We start from the raw sequence: 21,105 nt of genomic DNA, 5'->3' as shown, positions 1-21,105 counted from the left end.
AAGTCCAGTAAGTGAGCACCGGCCACGACAGAGCGCAGATATTCAAAGCAAGCGGACTTGCGTGGACATACCTGTTCGGCGGGACGGTTCTCGTGCAGGGGCTCAGCGAATGTTGAGCAGGAGACTGAAATTGCTGCTGGAATTTGGCGCGCGTTTTTCGTATGAAATGTCTCTGATTTATATACGTTGGGGCTTGTGGCTCCTCCTGCCCCTCTAACCCCCACCGGCTCGACCATTCACATCCCTGGAACCCTCCCCGGTTAACGCGCTCCACCCCTTAACTTCTGATACCTTCGTCAACCTACGCATCTGTCCTGCCGTTCGATATAGAAAGTTCTGTAAGGTCCACGTGTTCGCGAACTGCCGGCAACTTTTAATTGAGGCGAGCTCTTTGGCACCCCGAAACACAGAGCTCACCGACTTTTTGCTTTGTAAAACAAAAGGAATGGTGAGCTACTTCCCAGCGTCTGAGCTTCACCTCATCACGAAGAAGTATTGGGCAGAGGTGAGTAGTTGGCTTCACGCTGTGACCGTTTTACCTCCAGAGAAATTGGCTGCCCTAGCTGTTAGAATTGTGAATGTATAGGTCTGTGACAATTATCACTTTAATTGTGTAAATGTTACACTAAGCATTATCCATCGTCTTAGTTAAATAAAGGTGTGCTGAATTACCACGTAAAGACCACGCTATGAAGACGTATGGAGGTGTAGCTCCACCATTTTTGACCTCAGCGCTAGATGGAGGTAAATCTATCGTAGGTATATTTAAATTGTATGACGTTTCGGAAACTGGATCTGCATTTGGACTAACTCCATTGACCATAGCCCTTGAGAACACTGTCTCTCTGTTAGTAAAGAAATTCTGATCATTTTGTGGAATTACCGTGTTCACAAGAGCCCACCAACACTGGTTCAGATGAACCTAGTCCATGCCCTCCAATCTTTCATTAAAGTCTATTTTAATAATATCCTATCTGCGCCTAGTTTTTTCGTATGGTTTGTTTCGTATGAGAACTGTGTATGCATTTCCGTCTCCTTCCGTGCGTGCTACATGCACATCCCTCTTAATTTGAGGACCTGATTGGTGAAATAAACTAGCAAGGAAACATTACGTTACAACCGAACAGGCTGGCATAGCGGTAAGGCTGTACACTTATTTTTTGGAGGCACTTGGTTCGAATCTTGACCGGGACACCCGCTGTCCGGACTGAGAGTTCTTATGCCCTCCCTCTCTCCATGTAAGTACCGTGACATTGTCTTTATTAGGCCACGGCCACTTCCTTCCAAATCTGTCACCAGTCAGTACCATACGACGCTATATGAGAACGTTTTACAGCAACAAGAGCTGTCCCTGTAACAGGCTGTGGAGGCCCATAGAGTTGTAAGACGTCGAGGCTCCCACATGTTGTAGACAGTCGGCTCACAGATGGCAGTGAGGTCGTCAGACTTACTCGCCGGCCGGCCGGCCGCCCTTTACCCCCAGGAATATTCCTGGTACTCATTTCTGTTAGAGGCTGAGTCACCCCAGGGGCATAGTGCGGCTGGAAGGATTAGGTCAATTGAGAAATCCAGTGACCTCATCAGGAATGGAACCCGCGACCTTCCGGCTTGTGGCATAGTGCCTCAGCCAACTACGCTACTCCGTGCCCCTCAGCATCGTATACTCAGAATAAAATTACACGACTTGAACATCTCATCAGGAGGCAGTCAAAAAGTGTTATGATTTGGCTGTCTTGTGACTAAATTTCTAAGTTGCTGTAGGGCACAACGTTGCAATGTGTGTCACAGACAAGTCTACTGATTAGGTTTGAGGTTCTCACATCAATAGTTGTGAAGAGTTCTGTCTGCTTGGTGTAGTCCGTTGAAAGTCAGCCGACGTTTCGGAGGAACATGTCACATCTTCAGCCAAGCAAGAAGCCAGTATGAAGCAAGTCGAGGAGCTCTGCTGGCTGGTTCACGCTGGTTTCATGCTTGGCTTATTCTTCGACCCTCAAGATGGAGAGGGCACATTCCTCCGAAAAGTCCGTTGACTTTCAACGGACCATACGGCGTTATATGGCAGAAGATAGAACTCTTCAGCTCTATGTACGTGATTGTTTCTATCATCACGTTTTCTTTTTGTGTAGAAATGTCGCCGTAAGTGCCTTCTTTTTTTTCAGGCAAATGTACGTAATTTGTGTGGAGGTTTGAACCGATAAGCCCCCGCGTATAAATACAGCCTGCGTACTGCCGACGCGCGGATGCCATATTTAGTTTTCCCATTCCTGGAACAGTTGAATGTCTTCTGGTTAAGGAGAACTGTGTGCAGTGTAGTCATCAGACTTATTGTTACTAATCACAAAGTTAATTAGAACAGCAAACGTTTATCTGTTAGTTTCATTGATTTTATTTACTACATTTTTAACACAGCAGTTTTTGTGCACAGCTCAAAATTTTCCGATAGTATTTATTGTTTCTGAAACCTAAATGTTTTATTTGCGAGCTCTGAGAAATTTTCCAAATCGCAAGAGAAACCTAAACCGGATCGGTGGCCTCTTGCCCGCTCAAGCACTGCGATCTGGGGTTAGAATCCCACTCGAGGCGTGTATGTCTGTCCGCGTTCTGAAAATTGCCATCTTCTGGGGTACAGCGCCGGAGGTGCGTAGCCACGTGCTGTAGCTGATGTTTTGCCCTTCTGATTTTAGACCCTGAAGATGGGGGTGATACGTCCCTCCGAAACGTCGCTTCATGTAAGGACAATACGGCGCTGTATCCCAGAAGATAGCAATCTTTGTAACCACGGGTGTGAGAAACTCAAATCCTGTGTAACCAGTAACTGCCTAATCATAACGTAACGATTTACGTCTCTGACTGGTTATGACGCACCCACAAAGATGTCGTGGACACAGTTTATTATTACAAGTTTAGCTTCATAACATAATTTAACAGCTTTCAAACCTCCTATTGCAAGAAATACCGTATTTATGCATGTATAGGCCGCGTGCGTGTATAGGCCGCAGCACAATTTTCAGACAAATTATAGAAAAATAATTTTCTTGGAATATTATTTCAGGAGTAGAACATTCTGTATTACTAATTATGAATATAATTTTTTTTTTAAATGAAGTGTGATTTCGAATATTTCGAATATAAGCCGCACCCCAGTTTTCCTCTTGAATTTTTGGCAAAAAATGTGCGGTCTATACATGCGTAAATGCGGTATATTTTTCCCGACATCAGAGTGACGCCAACTTTCGAATAAGGGGCGCTGTATCTCCATGCGTCTTGCAGTTCGCTCTCAGTTTCAGTTAAAGGAAATGCTTACAGACTTTCTGAACATTTACGACCACAGAGAATGTACAGTTATCCCTGTAACAGATCTTGGAGATCCATAGGGTTGTGAGACGTCGAGGTTCCCACACTCGGCTCACAGACGGCGGTGTGGTTGTCATCCTTACGCATGGGCCAAGCCTTACCCCGTGAAAGATCCTGGTACTTATTTCTCTTAGAGGCTGAGTCGACCCCAGGGCCATTATCCGGCTGGAAACATCATTTCAACTGAAAAATCCCGCGACCTTCCGTCTTGTAGCATAGTGCCTGAACCTCGTGCCCCCCACTTTTGGCCACAGTAGTGGGAAGATTTAGGACACCGATAACGGTATAGCTACGCTGCTTGGAGCTCAGCTGCCCTTGAGCTAAGTTCGCCGTTAATGTTGTTCTGATCTCGTTTCAGCGCGGTAACAGCAGGGTTGATGCCTTTATACGTAACGACTGTTTTATGTAATGTACTTTATTTTTGACACATTACAGGAAGTTAATGTTGCGGAAGTAATGTGAGCTTTATTGAACACGGAGGGTTGCGTTACGTGTGGCTAGAACCAAGTTCTTAACTTATTCTGCACTTTGTTATAAACTCTTTAGAAGGCTGTGACTGGAGTCTTGTTGCTTCAGTACATCTTGGCTAAAAGTTTCTTTATCGTTCTTGTGGTAGATTGAAAAGACAGAGGTAAAGCTATCCCTGTAACAGGCCCTGGAAGCCCGTAGAGTTGTGAGACGTCGAGGCTGCCACTTTTTTCGAGACAGCTCACAGACGGCGGTGAGGATGGTGAGGTCAAACATACGCGCCTGCCGCCCTTTACCCTTCAGGAAGATTTCTGGTACTCATTTATTTCAGAGGCTGAGTCTAACCCAGGGCCATAGTACGGCTGGAAGGATTACGTCAACTGAAAAATCCGATGAGCTCATCGGGAATCGAACCCGCGATCTTTTGGCTTGTAGCATGGTGCCTCAACCAAGTAAGGTACCTCTTGCCCCCAGATTGAAATTGATACTCAGTGTTAAACTACCCGACAGAATTAGGCAAAGTAACTAACAGGCGTGAGAATATGATAAATAAGTGAACAGCAAATAATACAAGAGTTACTCCACTGGACATAACTCACGCGCCTGTTCATAGAGCACATATACAGTACATTCTTGTTGAGACAAGTTCAGTGACGGGCTTCACTGCAGTTTATAAACTTCCCGTACAGTCGATTCATGCGAAGGATGATAGGACAATAATTTATTATTAATAATAGTTAAATTATTTGTTTATTTACATGATGAGCTCAAGAGACAGTGGCTAATTACACAGTCAGCACGAATACAAACAGTAACAGCAGGACAAAACAAAAGAAAAAATAAGAAAAATCTATCAGTTAAGGTTGTTTATATTTGAACGGGAGTTTCAGGAAGTATTTGTCGATTTACAAACTGCGTTATCAGCAGAAGCATGTCTAGCTGAAGGACAGTGACTGGGGAAGCACGCGAGCTTGGTAAAGTTGCGAGGGCGCCGCTAAACACATTAATTACGAAAAGGATCAGACTGACGACACCTGATATGCAGTGTCAGCAAGTTTAATTTTTCGTATGTATGCTCCATATTGTGACATGTAGACCCGTTGCCAAGTAACCGCTGTGCAAACAGACGACAGTACAACAACCGTTGCTAGGGAACAGTTCTCTGGGCACGTTGTTTCCCCGACAACTTGAGAGCACGCAGTGATGGGAGAGACTTTTTCTGTGCGGTCCGTGTCGGGGCTATATAAGTAACTGAAGTTTCAGAGTAGTGTGGAGACGGGTTCGAATACCTCCACCTCCATCTCCCTGCGTGTCGTAGGAGGCGGAGAAAAGGGAACCCAGTGCCTTCGGGTATAACTGTTCCTCGGGGGTGTAAATACGGGAACCTGGCCTTCCAGGTTGGAGGAGTCTCGAAACTGAGACAGTAAAATATGGTCATGAGTCCAGCGGGACTTGCACCCGAGAATGACTGCGCTGGCGAGGGTCAGTAGTATTGTAAATGACAGAGCCATCCTCTCGTCAGAGAGGATGTTACGTAAGGACTATAACCGCAACTGGTCGTGTGTCTCAAGGGGCTTGGCGTCAAGACAAACTGAATGGCAGTAAACCGCCAGTCGCAAAGTAACTCTGACTCTGAGTAGTTGCATAAGTTAAGGCATAACCCGCTGCACAAGCCTGCATTGGCAGGAAACCTCTGTATAGTTTGTATAAACGTCATTTAGTACAGTGCAGTGACAAAGGTTGCACAGAGCCCACAGTGACCTGGGCGGCGTGACAGCGCAGATATACTCTTGCTGTAACTTAGTGTAGTGCACAGAGCCCACAGTGGCTTGGACGCCGTGACAGCGCGGGTATACTCGTGCTGAAACTGCGGTGCAACAAACGTAGCGCCTACATAGAGAGGCCTACCCCTGTACAGTGACCTGGGCGCCCTGACAGCGCGGGTATACTCGTGCTGAAACTGCGGTGCAACAAACGTAGCGCCTACATAGAGAGGCCTACCCCTGTACAGTGACCTGGGCGCCCTGACAGCGCGGGTATACTCGTGCTGAAACTGCGGTGCAACAAACGTAGCGCCTACATAGAGAGGCCTACCCCTGTACAGTGCAGTGCAGTGACACGTAGAGCCCGTAGTGACCTGGATGCCGTGACAGCGCGGATATACTCGTCCTGAAACTGCGGTGCAACAAACGTAGCGCCTACATAGAGAGGCCGACCCCTGTACAGTGACCTGGACGCCCTGACAGCGCGGGTATACTCGGGCTGAAACTGCAGTCCAACAAACGTAGCGCCTACATAGAGAGGCCGACCCCTGTACAGTGACCTGGACGCCCTGACAGCGCGGATTTACTCGTGCTGAAACTGCGGTGCAACAAACGTAGTGGCTACATAGGCACACCGACCCCCTCCTTCGACGAAGAGGAGGCCCCATTTCGAAACACGTACATGTCTAGGACCGAATAAAAATCTTAGTCATGGATCTCGAGGAGACTGAAGCCATGAATGACTGTGCTGGCGAAACCAGCAGAAATCTAACCAACCGACCAACAGGGTCAAGAAACCTCTTCTCCGTGACATCTAGACCGGCTCTGGGGCCAACAAGCCTCCTATCCAATGGGCATCGGACACTGTTTCCCCGGAGGTAAAACGGCTGGGCCGTGAAGCTGACTACTCATCTTCATCTAGTTCGGAGGTTAATGATGGAGTTATACCTCTGCTCCCCTATACGTCTTAACGGCGTGGTGCTTAATTAATTAAACCCAGGGATCACTTTACCTTAACTTATCCTTGTTGTCGAATGCTGGGATAGTACCTCAATTAGATTACGTCCGCTTCCTTCCAAATCCTTTCCAGTTCATTATTTACCAGACTGTAATACTGACAGCATGCAAAAATGAACCTCAAACAATTTTATGCTTCAGAGAGCCAACAAATGGCCGAGGATTGCTTTTACTTTGAAGTGCAGCGCGGGAATAGAACCCTTTCTATTGGAAGGGGCAGGAGGCTTGAGTTGCATGGTTTATGCTATCATAAAATTGTTTTCACAAGGCTTATGCATTGTTTGAAATCATTTCAGTGTGTTTTTATAAGTCGGCAGGCCTCTAAAGGGTCCAGATTAAGCAGAGCCATCTGACCTAATCCTCTTGTCGCATTAGTGGACAGTTTAACAACTGAGGGTACCTTCGCTTCAGCTAAATGTAGCCCTAGGCCAGACAGAATCGTAACACACGTATTCAAGTAACAGATCGAACCGGAAGATACCGAGTTGGGCTTGGAGCAAGGACAGATCCATCAGCTACTGTGGGTAGGTTACGTGCTTGACGACAGAGGAATCGGGATTCGATTCCCGATAGGTGCAGAAACGTTTCTTTTCTCCACAGTGCCGAGACCGGCTCCGGGACGCGCCCACCTTTGTATCGAATCCATGGGGATAAGACCGCCTTAGCTGGCTGCTGACCTCCACTTGCCGTCGAGACTAAGACCGAATGGAGCCGTGTCTCTGTTTCCCTATACGTCGTCATGATGTGGTTAATTAAGCTCAGGGACAAGCCTACCAAAGGAGCCGTCGGTATAACGACGGGCTGTGGGCTGGACGCCCGGGGTTTGATTTCCGCTAGGTAAAGGTATCCCTGTAACAGGCCGTGGAGACCCACAGGGTTGTGAGACGTCGAGGCTCCCACATTTTCTAGACAGTCGGCTCACAGGCGGCGGTAAGGTTGTCAGCCTTACGCGTTGACCGCCCTTTACCCCCCAGGAAGATTCCTGGTATTCATTTCTGTTAAAGGCTGAGTCGACCCCGGGACCATAGTGCGGCTGGAGGGATTAGGTCAACTGAAAAAATCCACCTCATCGGGACTCGAAACCGCTTCCTTCCGGCTTGTAGCATAGTGCCTCAACCAACTATGCTACCGCGTTGATTCCCGCTAGGGGAAAGATTTTTTCTGTACTGCAGAGCGTCCAGACTGGCTCTTGGGTTCACTCAGCCTCCTATCCGGTGGGTACCGGCGGTTGTTTCACCTGAGATAAAGTGGCGAGGGCGTGAAGCTGACCACTCTCCTCCATTTAATGCCGAGGTAAAGAATGATGGAGCTATACCTCCAGTCCCCATACGTCTTTATGGCGTGATGCTTAATTAAGTGCGGGAGCAACTTTACCCTGCTGCTTAGTTCAGGCGCTGATATGGATGGGATAGGTTCAGCAAGAGCAGAGGAACAAAGATTGAAGATAAATTGAGACCCGCGCCGCTAGAGCACTCTGTGAGACTAATGGCATGAAATCTGATCACCTTCCTCTGAACTTGTGTCACAAAGGAGTATCGTCGCTTTTTAATTGGTGTCGTTTAAACGTATTCGAAGCAGAAGGTCAGTAGTTCCAAATCCATCAGACCTTTCCTTTAAGTAACGCAAGCAGTAACCGCCCTGAGAACTCTGCGTGTGGGTTCTTAGAGCTGGCCGTTTTTGCCAGAATGTACGGTGGCTTTGGCCCAGTTAGGATGCAGCGCGTAAAGGGGAGAAAAAGAGCTCATACAAGGTTTGGGTGGGAAATCCAGACAGAAAGAGACCACTAGAAGGATCTAGACATAGGTGGGAGGAGCTATAGAGCCAGAGAAACAGCCGTTGCTAGGTAGTGCCTGCACGCAACAATAAGGGAACTGGCACGATACGAGATGTGACACGTACGACCGTTGCTATGCAACGGCGCGGTAAATACAAGTCCTCGACAATAGAGAAATTGAATTTAGGAACTGAGACAGTCTCTGGAGATGGCAGTCGAATGACTGAGAAGAGATGGCAAGAAAGGAATTAGGCTGTGCAGAGAAGACTTCATTTGTGCTGCAGTGACAGACTGTTATAAATCCGTTGCCAGGACACGACTAGTGAAGACTGAGAACCGTAGTGTGTGTAACGGTGGACTGTAAAGTGTGTACATCAGCGATAGCGCTGTAATTGCCTATAGTTCAGAGTGGTGTGTATAAGGTGTCAGTAAATCCAATCAAAACCCATGTAACAGTCATGCGCAACCCCTAAATACGCGACAACGTTATATATAAGTGCGTGGTTCATCATTGTCAATTTCAGGGAACCATGGAAACGAACTGTCGACTGTTGACATGTTTCATGAAAGTAAGTTATGTGTAAAGTCACGAATGAGCGAGCAGTGTTTCGTTTCTGTGTCGTATGCCTGTTCTGTGGGTTTTGGTAATATTTTGATGTGGATATGTATAGTGTACTATACTATATAAAGGAGATACGTTTACGATTATTTGTGCATGTTGTTCATGGGAGACAGCGTTCAACGTCGACCTCAACGCATCGTTCAGTAGGACTTGAGAAGAATACGGGAGAACGCGGGCAGAGTTAATAGTACGAGAGGTTGAGATTTTCCTTTGAATTCTCGGAGGATGTTACACTTGTTTAATTAAAATGTAATTGGTCGTTCTGTCGTAGTTTTCTGTTGTCGATCATAAGAGGTCAGCCGACACGGAAAAAAAGCCCCCGTTTTCCTTTCAGGATTGCAATTAAGAAAACAAACAAAAGAAAGTCCTGATTGAGTTTAGACTGCTCTGAAGTCAGATTTGTTTTATTCTTTTAATGTGATGTTCTGTTACATTACGACTTTGAAGCGTTTGTAATTCCTTTTGCCGTGTGCTTTGGCAGTTTTGTTTTTACTTTTGACATTGCCCATGGCCTCGGTCTTATGCTACGTTCATCGTAAGTTTTGAGGAGGATCTCATGGCACCGTGTAATTTTCTAGACTCGTATTGCCGTTTCGTGTGACCCCGCTGCCTCCATCTTCAAGGTAGAAATGGCAACAGGTTCCACCGAAACATTGAAATGGACGGCGTCCCATAACCTTATAAAAATAACTTTTCACAGCTTATTCTCCTTCCTTCTTCAGGATGAATTGGAGACTTAATCTGGTGGACCCCTTGGAAGGAGCTAGCCTCAGTCTATTGACTGTCGGACCCGCTCAGATTATGTTCCCCATTTGTCTGAAGACGGAAGCAGAATCAGCTGACAAAACACTATTGTGACATCGAATAGCTTGACGTCAGTGGCACAGTAAACACGCTATGTCGTCATCAAACAAATGAAGCGTTGGTATGCAACGAACAAATACACAACAATGCAAGAGCTTTTGGAGAATGAGGAATCTACGTTGTTAGAAGCCGTAATCCGGCAACGGCAATTCAAGACAAACTTAAGATTTTGTGTGTGCTGTAGTGAGAAGTATAATGCGCGAATCAGCGATAGCGTTACGATGTTAAATGTTCAATAAATCCAATTACCACTTCAAACCCCGTGTCTAGTCGCTAACGCGTGACAATACGTTTTATATAAGGCTTAAACGATGCATAATATTGCAGGTAAACAGTTTAATAAAATGCGTGAATGAGAGCTGATATCTTGGGTTTCCGAGAATTTCGCATGGGACGAATGTAAGCCGGACGGAATATGATGTATTTTTTTTGTATCAAAACGGATAAGAGCAGGGGCTTTAAAGACTATAATCTGTAAAGCCCGCGCAGTCGTGATGTTGGTACGTTTCGAAACAAAATTAGCTCTGTCAACAAATGTACCCATTACATCTCAGCGAACGACTGTTCCCTCACAAAAATTTCGATGGAAATGACATCACCATTATACGTCCATTTTGTCCATTTCTTAATAATCTACCGTCGGAAATAAATGAGGCGCCCTGACTTCTGTCACCCACATTTCTTCCAGCTTCCCAGATTTTTATTCTCACAATGAAACTGCAGCAGTCGGTTGAACATGAAATTAAAAAATTAGAACTGGTATAGCTCAGTCAGTATCGGACCTGGCTGTGAGTTAAATTGCTGGCAGAGGCTGCGACTTTCCTATACTCCACATCTCATTATAGTCACCTGCCGCCTCCATCTTCAGGGTACAGTAGAGTAAGGGCGCCCACAATATGGAGGCTACTCGCTTTTCCGAAATGTTTGTACCTTTATATAATGTATACAGTTTTCGTAGTACTATACAGGGTGTGCCATTTAAAACGCAGTGCGAACAACAGTATATGTAATCTTACAACTGATTTCGATGTAGTGGTTATTCGACGTGTAAACGTTATCACCCGTCAAAATTGTTCGACGCCGCACTTATTAGCTGTTATGAACGCTTCTTGTGTACCAAGATTTTGTACTTCCCTGTAGGGTACGCATTGCGAAATGCTTCACGAACAGCAGACGATTTCGACGCGAAACTGTTCCAGAATGAACACGCGTTCACCTCATGAATACACCGTGCTCGCACCTGCAGAGCTTCTGCTCAACTGGCGACAGCAGGAGCCTAGCAATCAGGTGACATGAACTCGAGTGTCGTGAGGAGCGTTTCTATTCCATAGTACGTGATGTTACTGGGTTGTGTTCTAAATGGTACACCCTGTAGTAACAACTGTTCTTTAAAGGCTAACCTTTGAATCCATTGCGAGACATTGATTTAAGCCATTTTTCCTAATATAGGAATCTGTCTCCTTCGAGTGAAGACAAAAATAGATAGTGATATGTATCTTATTTAATATAAACATAGATTTGTTGCGCTACATGTTTCGACCTGTGATTTAGGTCATCATCAGTGAACTTTCTGTGATCTATAACCCAAGTTATTATAGTTAACCGTCACAATATGGATCCATATTATGCAGCTGGTGTCTGGTGTTCCGAGAGAATATTTGTTTGTAGAGTGAGCATAGATCTACAGTCCAACATCTAGTAAAACTGATTACTAATAGTTACAATTTAAAATTAAAATGTGAAAATATTGAATATAAAAGGTATAAAAGTGTTGCTTCCACAATATATTGTCTGCTAGCTGGTGTTCTTACGTGTTGTGCAAACGCTGCGTGATCCTGTATCGAAGTGCTTCGTATTACTTCCTGCTTACTGCCTTGTAGGGTTTTTTTTCTGAAACTAATTCTCATATGAGTAATGTGGTCGTAATTTCATGTTCTCTTCCTGCGGTTACTTTGGATTAACATAGGAGAATACTTACTTACTTACTTACTTACTTACTCACTCACTCATGGAGCTGAGCCCTTCCGGAGGAGCCGCCAAATCTGCAGCTACTCAAGAATTTCCCAGCATTTTATGGAACCCGAAGCTGCATTACCGTGTTCAGAAGAGCCCTCCACTGGTCCCTATCCTGAGCCAGATCAGTCCAATCCATACCATCGCACCCTTTCTTTCTAAGATCCATTTTAATATTGTCCACCCACCTACGTCTTGGTCTTCCAAGTGGTCTCTTTCCTTCTGGCTTTCCAACCAATATCCTATGTGCATTCCCCTTCTCCCCCATTCGTGCTACATGACCTACCCCCCTCATCCTCCTTGACTTGATCATTCTAATTATACTTGGTGAAGAGCACAAGTTATGAAGCTCCTCATTATGCAGTTTTCTCCAACCTATCACTTCATCTCTCTTTGGTCCAAATATTCTCCTCAGCACCCTGTTCTCAAACACAGGAGAGTTGGGTGTTTAAATTTTAGTGTGCCCTAAGTTTGCCCGATGTTGATGTGTTATTCGTGAAACTGCACACACTGAGTCCCTGGGAAGAACTCTTTTCATGTCCGCTATTTACAGTAACGGTTTACCACCCCTGATTCCACATTTCTGCAGTGACGGAGAACATAATCCATGTAGCCATAGTTAATGATAAGTTGGATAGGTCTCTTGGGCACGTCAGTGACGTCAGACACAGTGGAACTGATGACGTAATAAGCAGTATATGACGTGTACACAACTGCTGATAAAATTACACAGTAATGGAATTAAAAAGAGAACCTTTTGAAACCTCGACCGCAACGTTGGCGTCCCTTTATCACGTACAGATGTACAGAACAAGTGCAGTTGTTAAGGTTTTGACGTACTCATATCTTGTCTACAGCGTGGCCCTGCACGTGTTGACATGTGGCACTATGCGTAGAAATCCAAACATGGAAACCAAATGAAACTTGTATAAACAAATGGTAAGTCCCTGATAGGCTTGGACCTTCACAGAATGAGTAGAGATGGAAATGAAACTCTTTGGCTTAAAGCACAGTACATGGTGTACGTACCACCCACGTTGACGTGATAATTCCCCCCCCCCCTACCGTTTTGTCCACAAATTGTATTTATGAGTTTCATATTATTCCATGAATAAACAGTTATTTGCCCAAATGACAGGAGAAGCAGTGCTTTTCTGTGACATACAAAATGAATTTGTGTATACAGAGGGGCCCCCCAAAAATATGTACACACTTTAGTAGAGGTTATCCACGTACGTTTCCGAAGTTGAACGGAAATAAAATGCACGCTGTGCAGTGAAAAGGTGGCTTTCCCGCAATCTGAATGCAGTTCTGAAGAGCACAGTATTCTGGCTTGTAACGCCTTCTAGTTTGGAGAGAGACCGACGTTGCGGAGGAACATGTTGCCTTCAGTTCATCTTGTCACCTGCTTATGATAAATGATAAATTATATCCTTAAGATAGAGATGACTGTTCCTCCGAAAACTTTGGACTCACTCCGAACTACACGGCATTAAAACTTCATAGTTACCGCCGAAGGAACTTGAACTCCTGTATGAATGCAGGTCTGATTTGCTGATGCCGTTCACTGCGTTGTACAAGCTGCACATTGAAGTTAGGGTCCGTTTGTTCGAACTCCCACCGTGGGAAGCAGAAGTTTGCGTGATGGCTGTGAATGAAGTAGGTCAAAGTGCAACAAAAGGACGTTGCTTAATAAGCACTTCTCTCGTTCAGTCGGTTGTGGCGTTTGCTGTGCAAACAGAGGAGACACTTCTCTGCGATCATGATTTAGGGATTTTCCAAAGGCCTGTTCCGGCTTCAAGATTTAAAAATATAACTTTTAAATTCAAAACTGTCCCCTCATTTTCTTACGGCCGGGGTTCGATTCCCGGTAGGGGCAAGTGATTGTTATCTATTCCAAAGCGTTCAAACTGGCTCTGGAGTCCACCCAACCTCCTATTCGGTTGGTACCGGGATCTCTTTCCTTTGGAGTAAAACGGCTGAGACTTGAAGCTGACCACTCACCTCCATCTAGTACCGAGATTTAGAATTTGGGAATTATACCTCCACTCCCGCATACACAATTAGTTATGCATGGGGACAACTTTACATTTACGTTCTTGTGGCCTGTAGAGCCGTTGGTATACAACGACCGCAAGATGGGCGGATATACCAGAGCCGTTTCTGGGAAACGGCTGAGTCTCTCATACTACGTGACGATATTTTGCTCAGCTCTTTGTGAGCGTTGTAGGCACTTTTATGATAGTCCTCAATCCTTGGATTCATGTCAGTGATTTGTAGTTCTCTCATCTCTCTTCAGTGCGTCTGTAATCGATCGGTCGGCATTATGACACGGGTCGCAGGAAGCGCATTTCCGCAGCTTTCGGCCAACTTTTTGCAATTCTGTAAGCGCCCAAGGCTGAGATCATTACGCGGAAGTTGATAGTTCCACAGTCTTACGGAATATGAATAGCGTTTCCTTCCTCACGTTACTGGCTAATACCGTGACAATTGTACCACATATCTGTTGAACTCTTGGTAATTTTACATTGATGAACTCCGTGGGTTTAGTTAATTTCGGTTTTCTAGACCGGGTTTTACATTAATATCGCCTTCTTTATCAGAACCCATACTAGAACCTACATAAATAAAATCTAATATTTGTTCAAGAGTTTTTCGTTAACTACAGTTTTGACTGTACCTGACTGCACGGCGTCACATCCCACGAGTATGTTTCTGAGGAAGTTACTGTCTCCATCTTCATGACACCAACCGAGAGATCCGCTTGCTGTTTCGTTGGTTTATTCTGCGAACTTGATGAAGGCAGTAAGTTCCTCTGAGACGTCAGTAATCTTGTACCAGACTGCACGGCATCACATTCCAGAAGATATTACTCATAATTACTGTCGAGAGAACCCCAGATCTAACATTGGATCTGTTTTATGAACGTCTTATGCTGAAATGTGTGGATTTCGAACTTGTTCATGAGGTTATTGGCACGGCTCCTGGAGAGTATGTATCCCTGGAGTGCAGACGCTGACATAAATATCCAATTAGCATGAACTGCCGTAAGACATAGGCAGACGTACTGTTTCATATTTTGAGGGAGATATATTTCTTTGCATAGGTTAAACTTAATCCCGTAATGTGACGTATTTCCTGCCAAGGTAAAGATGTAATTGTATTCTGAATTAAGCACCACGCAATGAAAACGTATGGAGGAGTAGAGGTATAGCTCCTCGCATTCTCACCCCGCGAATTTAATTAGCATTAACGCTCTAGATTCGTGTGTGTGAGACGCACGTTTCAGATCTCGACCGGGACGCTTATCCTGACTGCGATTTTTCGTGGTTTTTCACAGTACCTCTAGGTAAATGCTGGGCTTGCACCTTAGAATACGACATCGTCCTTCTTTATCCTGTCAAATTCATCCGTCGATGCTAAATACTTTGGACACTGACAACATTCAGTGACTCCATGCTTTCTTAACTTTGGCAATACATGGAGGTTAGTTGCCAGATTCACGCCCCAGCCGCCTTATCTCGTGGGCCAGATCCTTCGGTATTAATTGCGTGGGAGAAGAGGAAATTTCTTGCTACTCCCTGCATCTAACCCGCTTCCTTGATCGTCCAGCCCGTAGTGTGGTCGGTGTATCTGCTGAGGTATCCCGTTTAGCGAAACAATGCAGTGTTGAGCGCGTTATCCTTTGTGATGTGTACGTCCATAAGAGCCGTTTCGTGTAGCATCTTTTGTAGTTATGGCTGTAATTAGGACCTTTGTCCGTCTAATTATGTTCGAACTTCCTTCTCTTGGGCCGCAGAGAGCGTCAGCTTTGAGTTCGGTTGTCTTCCGCGGCAGGAAAGTGCGCTGAGATAGGCGATGTCCTGTGTACTGCCGCCCACAGCTGCTGTTTCCTGGTTCTGTAGTTACCGAACAAACGCAACAGCGTTATCTCGCTTTGAACTGCCTTCGGCAGTTGTGGGATTTCACGGAGTATAGTCTCCTTCAAGTTTACGGACGTTTCGGAGGAAAATTCTGCCTCAATCTTCAGGGTCAGTCAGGGGACCAGCAAGTGGTAAGAACTGAATAGTTACCTCCCCATAAATACAGGATGATTCTAAATTAATGTCGCCGTTTCCATGGCTTATAATTATGAAACCGGAACAACACTACGAGCCCAATATGGGGTGCGCCATCTTGCTGGTCACCACATTTGGCTGATGATCTTCCAGATACAAGTGTAACATGTCCAGGTAGGTCATCGACGTCAATGTTTGTTCCGCAGGGGAAAAAGGCCCGACAGTAATTAGAATCGCGTTGTATGTTGGAGGATTTGAGGTTCTCACCCCGGTGACTGAACAGTATCTTATAGGATGTGACATCGTGCGGTGTGGTAGTTCAACGACGTTTCGGAATAATATACTTTATTTTCAGGGTCTAAGAGTAAGCCAAGAAAACAGCACTCTGCCTGGTTGTGGCAGGGTACTTGGTTTGATTTTCGACCCAAAATATAGACAGTACGTTCCTCCGAAACGTCGGTAAACTTCTAACAGACTAAAGGATGTCGCATCCCAGAAGATGGCTTAAAGGAGCCGCTTCCGCTGCTGCGACAAATGCTTCGGAGTGTTTGGTTACCTGCGAGTGGGAACTGCGTCACTAGACCAGAGTTACCTCGTTTAAGAAGTTAAGAGCAGGTTAAATTCGGGGCATGCTGCCTACCGTGGCTTTTGGAATATTTTGTCTTCTCCGCTCTCCAGGAACGTAAAGATTAAAATATACTAAACTATAATTTTACCCGTTGTTTCGTATGGGTGTGAAACTTGCTCTCTGACGTTAAAGGACGAACTGAGATTGTTTGAGAACAGGGTGCTGAGGTGAGTATTTAAACCTAAGAGGAAGTGACAGAAGACCGGAGAAAACTCCGTAATGAGGAGCTTCACGATTTTTACTCATTGACAAATATTACGATTACATAATCAACCAGGATGAGCTGGGGAAGATATGTAGCACGAACGACAGAGAAGTATAAGGACTTAGGCGTAGATATGAAGATAATATTAAAATGGATCTTAAAGAAATAGGATGAGGGAATATGAAGTGGGTTCACCTGGCTCAAGGCGGGGCAGATGGCTTCTGTGAGGTTCTCACAACGGTGGTTATGAAGAGTTACAGCCTTCTGGAATATAACGCCTTTTAGTTCGTCGAAATCTTACTGCCTCCTTCATGCTGGTTGCTTTATTGGCTTATTCGTTAACCCTGAAGATGAAGGACGTGTGTTCTCCGAAATGTCAGTTGGCTTTCAATGGACTGCACGGCGTTATACCCCCGGAAGGCAGAACTCTTTATGGGAACGAACCTTTACGCTTCGTGAAATGCCTGTAATGCTTTGAATGACACAGCAACTGCTACCGTCTCAAGGACTCATCTACACGCAGGCTAGTGTTGTCGCTTTTCAGAACGAGTCGGGATAGCGACGGGCTATGGTCTGGACGACTGCGGTTCGAATACCGACAGATGTAAGATTTTTCTGTTCTGCACGACGTCTACACCCAACGGGTACCGGGGGCGATTCCTCCGGTGTTAAAGCGGCCGGTACGTGAAGGTAACCACTCACCTCCGTCGAGTGCCGAGGTCAAGAATGATGGAGCTATACCTCCATTACCCCCATATTCCATCATGGCATAGTGCTTAATTAATTAACTACAGGGAACTTTGCCTTACTTAACTAACCAACGCACGTTGCGATTAAATCCCGAAATTATTGCGTATTTCCCTTCAGAACGTTCGCCTGCAGAATGTCAATTAGATTATACGCGCAACACTTATGTCAGAGAAGTTGCCGCTAAATCACGGCGCGACCGTTCGGCTCAGAGGCTACACCATGTGCGGGCGCGGAAAGGTGTCGCGAATGGAACTCCCAGAGATCAAAGCGCGTGGCCACATCAACGGAAAAATATCAGAGGTGTTTGTGGCATTACTGCGTATTCTCGGCACCCCTCCCCTCCTCGCCGTCACACTTAGCGTGCACCATTTTAGTGTCTTCTGAACTAGCGTGTAGGAGTCGGGAGTTCGAGTCCCGGGAGGGGCGAGATTTTCTCTTCTCCACATCGTCCAGACTGATCCTGGGGCCCACCCAATGTCCTATCGAGGGCGTACTTGGGATTCTTTCCACGTGGGAAAAGCGGTCAGGGTGTGAAACTGACAGAGTCGCGAGACAGAAAAACATGGCCACGAATGGCGCGGGACCCGGAAACAAGAATGACTGTGCTGGCGAGGATCATCAGCAATTTACCCAACCAACCGAACCGAATGACAGCTAACCTCCATCTGGTCCTCATGGCGTGGTAATTCATTAAAACAGAATGGTGAATTTACCGTTACATTTTACCCACCTTAAATGTGTATGAAAGTATTTATTTTGTAAACTTTCACACGTTAATGAATGCTGCTTAACTTTGGACTTTTCTTTTTTTCGACGTAAAACTGCAGGTAAAGAAACTTCATCCACAAAATTTATCTCTGTCTCTCTGTGTGGAGTGTGGAGTGTGTTTAGTACTGTCACAGGGAATGAACCGTGCACCGGACGTTAAGAATTCGCCCGTGTGCCCACCCCCGCCGCGTCACTTCGCCTCATGTCTATCATTCTCACGTCCACGCTCGGATGCCAATGCCCTAAGGGCGCAATGTTCACACGTGCTGGCACGAATGTTCCAATTTTATATTCCGAGAGTTACAACCTAGGCACGAGGGATCCCGGCATCATAACTGAGCATATTCAAGATTTACCCCGGTTCCTCCGGACAAATTTGAGCATAGTACCTTAACCCATTACTTATAAATAATGTCACGTGTAGGGGTGCGTGATATATAGACGGGGTGTGAACTAGATGAATTGGAATTATTGATACCTTTTACAAACTACCCAGAACTACAATTAATTACAGCGCTATCGCTGATCTTCACTCTGTATAGTTCATCTTTACACACACATACTAGTGTTCTTAGTCTTCACTAGTCTTATCCTGGCAACGGATTTATAACAGTGTCACTGTCACTGCAGCACACATTTCACAGCCTTTCTTGCCATTTCTTCTCCATTACCTTCGACTGCTGCCTCCAGAGACCCCTTCGTTCTGAACTGCTCACTTGGAACTCCGGAACTCGACTCACTATTCTCAACTAAATTCTTTCTTTACAACCACTTAGCATGGACCGAATAGAAAACACTGTTTCCAGCAATACCCCTGTTGTTATGTGTTTACCGATCCGTTGCTTCGAAACGGGTTCTTCTTTTCTTGCGTGCGTGTTCATTCCCGCAGGAACATGTTTACCGAGCCGTTGCTAGTATTGAACTATTCTGCTTTCAGGCGTCATTTCATATGTATAAATTCAGTCCGTACCTCACAGGAAACATATTACGTTTCCGCTACAAAGCCCAGCCGATTAATGCTGTTTGGAGAAATATTCGCTGTTTACTGTGAGAACCGTACGGAACACACAAACACACTGTGGAGGCATTGGGCTTGAGAGATTGAGAAGCAAGTTGCTATAGCCTGTCACATGAATCTGCGCAGGAAGGCAGGAAGAAACTACTTGATACTCCCTTCGTACCATTCTCACACAGGACTGTGAGCTAGCAAATGGAACTGAGGTGTACAAAGTCGAGAAGGTGGGCCCTTTAGTGGAACTTTTCGAAAAATAGAGTGAATCAACAGGACACCGAGGTACGTCAGGAGGAAGAGTGCAAGGAGAGAGTGGCCCTTACTCTGCGTCCATATCATTTTTCCACGCTTGACTTAATCATCTTCCCTGGAAATGGAGACACAAGTTTCTTCCGAAACATTGATAAGTGTCTTACTACGCTACACAGACCGGTCAAGTTGGTGCATCGACACATCTTCCACCAACATTGAGACACTTGTCTTCATCTCTTTACCTGTGCGCCAAAGCCCGGCACAAAATTATTTTAACTGTTAACTCAACCACTTCCGCATCTCCGTTTCAACCTCTCCGTCTTCAGCGAAACTTTTGCAACCAGTTGGGAACCGCTTTACGCGACAAACACTTCCCACCGTAAACAAGAAACATTTCTTTATGAATATCTTTTGCATCGAGTCCTTTTGTCCACAAGACTCAGTGCTCTTCGGTAGCATACTCTTCAAGCACGGTCGCCATTTTTACTGCTAATGCCAACCTCTGAACATGCGCATGCGCTTCTGCTACCTAGACTGTGATGAAGCTGGACTATGCTGCTATCTAGTGATACACATAGAAAACCTATTACGTTGATTACATTTGTTTTACTTCCATTTGTAACCTATTTACTGACTCTCCATCGTATTTGTGGTTTTTTTTTATAATTCGTACGATAAAATGTGACTGTTTCTCTTAAGAAAATCAATACTTTCTCCTTTTTGATGGAGATGCGGTGTTCTCCAGGAAGCAGGAAATATTCTACGAGTATATGTTGTAAGATTTGAGATTTTCATGGCGGTGACTATGAAAAAAGCCGTCTTCTGGGATGTGGCGCCTTGTAGATATTGTGTTAACCGATGTTTCGGAGGAACGTATCGCCTCTCTTCAGGGTAGAAGGAAAAAGAAAATCCGCAAGCGAAGAACCAGCGTGAGCAGGTGCAAATAGACTAATCTCGAGAATAAACCCAGCTGTGTAAGAGGAAGAAAGGGAAGAGCGGATCTTCTTCTTTTTTCTTCTGCCCTGAAGTTGGAGGCGATACGTTCCTCCGAAACGTGGTCTATACGGCGCCACATCCCAGAAGACTGCTTCTTCACTTCCCAACCCTCTACCCTATCTCAAACGTACCTCTACCATAAGAACGAGCGGGCACTACCTGGGAACCTTCAAAACCGGAAAAATGCTTGTCCCCCCCTTAAATGTATCGTCTCCAAATAACCCCCCCTCCTTCCCGTACGGTGTGGGTTGCATCCGCCCCTAACTCTTGTATCCGTATGCATTTAGTTGTACTGGACGTGGACCTTGGAGATCAACGTACATTCATCCTCTCGTCAGGATTATGACGTCGTGTTACCGGCCGGGAAATCGACTGTTCTGCTTGAGGTCTATCGTGGATTTCCTCAGCCCCAACAAGCGAATGCTAGGATAGTACCCTGAAACAGGCCATGACTGCTTCCTTCCCTATCATTCGACACTGTGTATCCTGAGCTAATGAGAGCGTCGTTAAATAAACCATAAACAAAAACGCAACCATACTGTAGTCTGGCAGGTGGGCACC

General features: G+C 45.5%; 2 protein-coding genes across 12 annotated transcripts in view; one reads left to right on the top strand and one right to left on the bottom strand.

The window, feature by feature from the left end:
- LOC111875355 (DNA ligase 3) overlaps window positions 1-21,105 on the top strand; it is a 153,902-nt gene that overhangs the window by 29,991 nt on the left and 102,806 nt on the right. The gene's annotated exons all lie outside the window — the stretch shown is intronic.
- LOC111875356 overlaps window positions 1-21,105 on the bottom strand; it is a 74,137-nt gene that overhangs the window by 26,438 nt on the left and 26,594 nt on the right. Inside the window, exon 1 of one of the 3 annotated variants that reach the window (XM_023871552.2) lies at window positions 72-164. The exons of the other annotated variants lie outside the window; for them this stretch is intronic. The gene's annotated coding sequence lies outside the window, so the exon portion shown is untranslated. Of the gene's footprint in view, window positions 1-71; window positions 165-21,105 lie in introns of those variants that run through there. 3 annotated transcript variants of the gene reach the window in all.

This window comes from Cryptotermes secundus, unplaced genomic scaffold (genome assembly GCF_002891405.2).
Source record: "Cryptotermes secundus unplaced genomic scaffold, Csec_1.0 scaffold2092, whole genome shotgun sequence".
Taxonomy (NCBI): domain Eukaryota; kingdom Metazoa; phylum Arthropoda; class Insecta; order Blattodea; family Kalotermitidae; genus Cryptotermes; species Cryptotermes secundus.
Note: the sequence above shows the minus strand (reverse complement) of the source record. Positions and strands in the feature narration are given on the sequence as shown.